The 6,937-nt window shown below is 44.7% G+C and overlaps 1 non-coding gene across 1 annotated transcript; it reads right to left on the bottom strand.

The window, feature by feature from the left end:
- Positions 1–1,688: 1,688 nt before the first annotated feature.
- Positions 1,689–1,792, bottom strand: LOC119342347. The gene has a single exon (XR_005165547.1). It is a non-coding gene; the product is annotated as a small nucleolar RNA R71 (small nucleolar RNA).
- Positions 1,793–6,937: the final 5,145 nt, after the last annotated feature.

Here is a 6,937-nt window from a genome sequence, read left to right as displayed (position 1 = left end):
CTGATCTCTCTCCCTATCCCCTTCTTCTCCACCATCGGCCGCCGCCATGGATAGGCCAGCATGGTGGTGCGCCTCTCAGCCACCACACAGCTTCCACCAGCGCCGCCCATCCACATCTTCGCCGCCGCGCCATACCATCAGCAACATCCACCACTCCATCTGCACCACAGCGCCGCCATCCCACCGCCGCACCTCGCACACCCGACCAGACGGGTGTCTGGCCCCCCGCGCGCCTCTCTCCTCCTTGCTGCTGCTGATGCCCGCAACCTCCTGCTGCTGAATCTTTTCCTCCTTCTCTCTCAACGCCTGTTGCCGTCCTGCTCCTCCTCTTGTTGCTGCTGCTACTACTCTATCACCAACTACTTCTGTTTTCTCAACCCCCTGCTGCTACTTCTGTCTTCAACCTGGTTGCTACTACCTCAACCTCCTGCTACTTTTTTTCTTTCTCATGCTCTCTGAAATTTCTGTAAGATTGAAACACATGTGATGTGTATTGTTCAGATTTAACTAGTACTTAAATAGCTATGTGCTCTGTTACATACTTATAAATATAGTTCTTCTTTAATGTTTTCTTACTAGTTGTTGGCTACTTGACAAGAAGATATCATGTCAGTGTGATTTGTTGGTTTGTTATTAGTTGAATCTATTCCCTGTGTACTGTGGTTGCTGTAGAAACATGGTCAGTTCGTAGTATTTGTGTTATATATATACAATCTTATGGTGTCAAACATTTCTGTCCTTGTCCTATTATCTTTGTTCTGTTTTTCATCTCGTATATATGTCTGCTAAATATATTTGTGATCATTTCTTGTTACTTTCTTTCTGTCGATGGTGATGTCCTGTGTTAGTATTTAGTTTCTAGAATAATATGAAAATACCAAAAAAAGACAAAGTGAAGATAATCTGAACCTCCCCTTGCTTATTTTCATTTTCTTTGTCGTCAACTTTGGTTAGTTTAGGCTTATATTTCCTTGCAATCATCATCTAAATTCTGTTACCGAGCTTTAGCCGAGTATAGTTGCCGTCGCCTAGTCCCTGAGGAGAACACGACACTCGTAGTTTGGGCGTAAAGACCCCACTATAATACAATGGATCATTTTGGCGCCGTTGCCGGGGAATAGCGTCGAGCGATTATGTTAGCTATAGACTAGGTTTATTTTAGTTTCGTGTTTAATTCATCGTGTATTTCTTTTATATTTTTTCCTTGTTGTTGCTTCGGCTTATTAGGATACTAACATTCTGACTAGTATTTACTATTTATGAGTGTGCGTAGGAAATCTGATCTATTTGCAGGTTGATTGATAGTTACACTTGGTGGAGATATGGCGATGCTTCGTGATGTTTGGATGCCAAGCAGCCAATGCTATTTCACAGGGCCACTTTGGCCATCTTTTGAGGCAGAAAATTTTGAGCTAAAGCCTGGTCTTATTGCTTTGGTTCAACAACAACAGTTTGGAGGTCTGCTCACTGAGGATCCCTATGAGCACTTATACCGAGTCATGGAGTATTCAGGTACAGTCAAGTACCATGGAGTTCCTCAAGATGCTATCAAGTGCATGCTGTTCTCATTCTCTCTCCAGGATGATGCTCGTGCTTGGTATCGATCCTTGCCATCAAGATCATTCAGTTGGAACGAGATATCACAAGCTTTATTGGATAAATATTTCCCACTACACAAGCAGTCCGCAATTCGAGATGAGATCCTTAGCTTCGTTCAGCGTGAAGGTGAGAGCTTGTATGATGCTTGGGAGAGATAGAAGGCTTTATTCAGGAGATGTCCTAACCACGGGCTCGAGAGATGGTTAGAGCTGTAGATATTCTATAGAGGATTGCCTTCGAACACTCGAGCTTATGTCGATATGGCAGCGGGTGGAGCTATTACAAACAAGACACTTGATGAAGCTTTTCTACTGATTGAGAGCATAGCTTTCCACCAACTTCAGTGGTACAATAAGAAGCCCACGTCTGATTCATTGGTTTGCTTGCAACAAATCACTACACCTCAGCCACCAATTCTTACACAGAACCCTGAACCCCTATCTCTGTGTGACAAGATTGAGCTTGCATGGATTATCTTTGACGATGATGACACCATTCTAGTTGACACACACGCTACAGATCATATGGATACTAGTGTTGGAGATTCGGTTTTGCATTGTGATGATTCTTCCATGGATGAGCCAGAGCTGCAGTTAGTTGTTTTTGATATTGAGGAGTCACCTTTAGTTGATATTGATCATGTGCTGCTAGAGCCAGATATGGAGAAGTTCACCTTCGCTGATGTTAGCCGCATTACTTCCTCAACACTTGAGCCTGAGATGGAGAGCTTCATGGTTGAGTATGGTGAGGTGGATTCAAATGTCAAGGAGCCAAGCTCTAATATTTCACTTGTTGACATGAGTCCGGTTGAAATTTCTACTACCACACCTCACTTGGTATCTTCAATTGAGGTAGTCCTGAAGCTTCTTTCTAACTATCTCAGGTATGATCTTAGCTTTCTGGACAAGACATGTCATATCGCTGATATTGCCTATGCCCCATGTGACTTGTTGTTGATACATGTTCCTGATTTCATCAATAGATATACTTATATGATAGGGTACTCTATCGATGACTTAGAAGGCATTCTCTCTGTCACTTGTATTGGCTTGGTTGTTGAGTGTGCTTTCAGGTTTTTGCTTCTGCACGATCCATTACATGCTGACCAGGTTCGAGGTGACATTCCTTGGGACCCTGGTGGACTCAGAGCATGGGGATGAGGAGAAGCAAGGGGGCACACTCGAGGAAGGGAGAAGCTGGAGCAGGCATGAGGATAGAGAAGCAAAAGGAGAGGAGCTGCAGTTGGTGAGGTGATCGAGCGAGTGCTACTTCCTATGAAAACACGGTGAGATGTTTCATGACCCATTCCTAGTATATCATCCATTGATACATGCTGAAATCAAATGTTATTTGGGTTGCTTAAGCCATGTCTTAAATGTTGCCCCACTGAATTTTACTTGACATATGGTGCTTGATGAGAATATGTGAACTGAGTGTTGAATGCCTGGTAAACTAGTGATCTATACAATGCTTGCTTTGCTGAAAGTAGTGGAAGTTATTAGTTTTGAGTGCTCAAATCCCTAGTATACTAGAAAACTTAATCATTTTCTGCTTTTACCTCGATACACCTAGATCACCACATTTAGATGCTGAATTTATGCTAAGTGTGTTCCCATTGAGAGCAATCACCTAACCACTATGGATTAGCATGCTATGTTCCCTGGATAGGTAGCATGTGAACCAGACATGGAGAAGTGATGATTCCTATTTTTGTGCTTATGTGTTGTTCATTTAAGATAAGTAATAATGAATAAATAAGTCTGACTACCTACAGTAGCATGTCATGTTCTCGGGATCAGTGGCATGTGAAATCGGGTTAGCTTGGGCAGTAATTAATAATAAAAAATGTAATTGTCGAACCAGGTGTATACCATGTTCTCGGGATCGGTGGTATGTTCCTTTGGGGAGACAAACAAAAAAAACTAATAATTGGTCGAGCCAGGTGTATACCATGTTCTCGGGATCGGTGGTATGTTCCTATGGTGAGACTAATAATAATATAATCATTGCTTTATCTCTATAAATAAGTGATTTGATCACAAGATTTAATTCCAGTTCATTTTGTTCTTGGGATCATGCTCTCTTTAGGAACCATTTGGCGCATTCATCATTTAAACTTGTTGATCCTCTTTTATCTCTGTAAAAGTTTAAAATGGTCATGCTTACTAGTATCCTACTGCTTTGTAGCACTCCTAACCATTAATTTTCACTAGCTAAGTCTGAAGCATGCCTTGTTTGGAGATCTATTTTACCAGGACATTCCTTACTCAGTTTACTGTTCATTATCTTGCCTTTGTCATATTCCTTTGCTTGAGGACAAGCAAAGATTTAAGTGTGGGGGAACTTGATAAGCACATTTCTTATTGTCACGCTCAATATGCGACCCTATCCAAAAGGAACTCGAAGGTCCCACCAAGGATAGACCCGCATATTGAAACGCTTTGCAAGGTGGATATCATTACATCAACATTACATAATAGATGGGGATACATACATAAGGCATACAATGCCACACGAATACAACATCACAATACATAAGAGCATCATCCGACTATGGATGAAACACAAACAGAAACTCAAATGACATCCACCCTGCTAGCCCAGGCTGCCGACCTGGAACCTATCCCCTGATCGAAGAAGCAGAAGAAGAACTCAACGCAAGCAAGCATCGCTCTCGCGTCATGATCATCGCATAACCTGTACCTGCAACTATTGTTGTAGTAATCTGTGAGCCACGAGGACTCAACAATCCCATTACCATGGGTATCAAGACTAGAAAAGCTTAGAGGGAAAGGAAGGGGTAAAGTGGTGAGGCTGCAGCAGCGACTAAGCATATATAGTAGCTGACATACGCAAATAAGAGCGAGAAGAGAGCAAGCGGAACGGTCGTGAAGCTAGCAATGATCAAGAAGTGATCCTGAACTCCTACTTACGTCAAACATAACCCAAAGACCGTGTTCACTTCCCGGACTCCGCCGAGAAGAGACCATCACGGCCACACACGCGGTTGATGCGTTTTAATTTGGATCTGGTGTCAAGTTATCTACAACCGGACATTAACAAATTCCCATCTGCCTATAACCACAGGCATGGCTTTCGAAAGATTATACCCTCCAGGGGTGTCCCAACTTAGCCCATGACAAGCTCTTGCGATCAACAAAGGAATAGACCTTCTCCCAGGAAGACCCGATCAGACTCGGAATCCCGGTTTACAAGACATTTCGACAATGGTAAAACAAGACCAGCAAGACCGCCCGATGCGCCGACAATCTCGATAGGAGCTGCACATATCTCGTTCTCAGGGCAACACCGGATGAGCAATCCGTACAACTAAAACCAGACCTCAAGTTTCCCTGAGGGGGCGCTGCAAAGGGCTCTAGTTTGGACCAACACTTAGACAAGCACTGGCCTGGGGGGCTGTAATAAAGATGACCCTTGGGTTAATTACTCCCAAGGGAAATATAGGTGGTGGTGAGGCAAATGGTAAAACCAAGGTTGGGCCTTGCTGGAGGAGTTTTATTCAAAGCGAATTGTCAAGGGGGTCCCATAAATCACCCGACCGCGTAAGGAATGCAAAATCCGGGAACATAACACCAGTATGACGGAAACTAGGGCGGCAAGAGTGGAACAAAACACCAGGCATAAGGCCGAGCCTTCCACCCTTTACCAAGTATATAGGTGCATTAATAATATAAGAGATATTGTGATATCCCAACCAAAATCCTGTCCACCATGGAGCAATCTTCAACTTCACCTGCAACTAGCAACGCTATAAGAGGGGCTGAGCAAAGCGGTAACATAGCCAAACAACGGTTTGCATAGGAAAGGTGTCAAAGGTTAGAGGTTCATGGCAACATGGGATGGCTCGACAAACAGATGATAGGTAGCGCAGCAAAGCGATAGAACGAAGCAATTAACATAGCAATGATAGTAGTGAGATCCAGGGTAGCGGTCATCTTGCCTGAAATCCCGCTAGGAAGAAGAAGTCCATGAAGAAGACAAGCGGACGTAGTCGAACGAATCCTCACAATCGCAACATTACTGGAACTAAGAAGCAACACCGAAAAGAAACAAACAACATGGTAAACACACAAGCATAATCATGGCATGATGCACAATCAAGTATGATGCATGTCCGGTTTAAAGAGGCATGGCATGGCAAACTGCAACACCCAATACTACAAATTAAGTGGAGCTCAATATGCAACGAGTTGCATATTGACAAAACACCACATGCAATTATTTAGTTCTCTCTCATTTAGGTACACAACAATATTAAATGTTGTTAAACATGGAAAGAGGTGAAACATAAGGAAACTACCTATCTAGGCAAATTTAAATGAGGCCGAAAGTAACAAACAACAAGTCTGGAAAATGCCCATATGCATATTTTAGATTCGGTACTGTTCTGTCCTAAACCACATTTCAAGGTTGTTAAACAGCAACATAAAGTGCACCATGTTAATCTAGGCATTTTTCCACCCCATTTACATATAAAGTTTATTTAAAACCAAGCTACGGTTATTTAGTTATGAATTAAAGCATTTTAACATGGCAATTGAGCAAATTTAAATAAACAGCAAGTTAAACATTTTAAACATGGATGAAAATGGCATATTATTAATCTACACAGAATTCTAAGCATTTTACATATATAAATTATTTTAATCCGATGCACGGTTTGAGAGATATTAAATGCATGATGCTTAGGGGGTTTTCTGTAAAACAGGCTTTCTCTGGATAATGTCTAAATTCGCAGCAGGGAAAAAAACACAACGGGCTGAATCCGGTTTGGCCCAATCGGTGAAAAAAAAACAGAGAGGCACTGGGGGCTGCTCACCCATGGGCTTCGGCCCGTTGGTGGAGGAGGCTGGCTGGGCCTGGCCGCGGGGGAGATGGAGGGCGAGCTGGGCCTTGGCGCTGCTGGGCTGAAGCGGGTCAGCGCGCTGGGCCGGGGCGCTGAGGAGGCCCACGCGGTGGTGCAGGGCGTCGTCCTCCTCGATCCAGAGGGGATCGAGGGAAGGCAGCAGGGACGGGCCGCAGCGCGATGCCGGCGAGGTCCGGCGCCGGGAGGCCAAAAGGAGGCCGGAGCTGCGGGATCCGGCCGGCACGGCGCCAGATCCGCCGCGGGAGGAGGCCAGAGGGGCTCCTGCGACGAGAACCGAGCAGCGGCGGCAAGCTCCTACGAGAGGAGAGAGAGAGATCTGAGAGAGAGAGAAACCAGAGGGAGAGACGGGAGAGAGAGGGAGGCGGCGACCTGGTCGGCGGCGGCGGCGGAGCAGTTCGGTGACCGGGGCGGCGCACCGGCGAGGTGGCGCGCACCGGTGAGCGGGCGGAC

Source organism: Triticum dicoccoides, chromosome 7B (genome assembly GCF_002162155.2).
Source record: "Triticum dicoccoides isolate Atlit2015 ecotype Zavitan chromosome 7B, WEW_v2.0, whole genome shotgun sequence".
Taxonomy (NCBI): domain Eukaryota; kingdom Viridiplantae; phylum Streptophyta; class Magnoliopsida; order Poales; family Poaceae; genus Triticum; species Triticum dicoccoides.
Note: the sequence above shows the minus strand (reverse complement) of the source record. Positions and strands in the feature narration are given on the sequence as shown.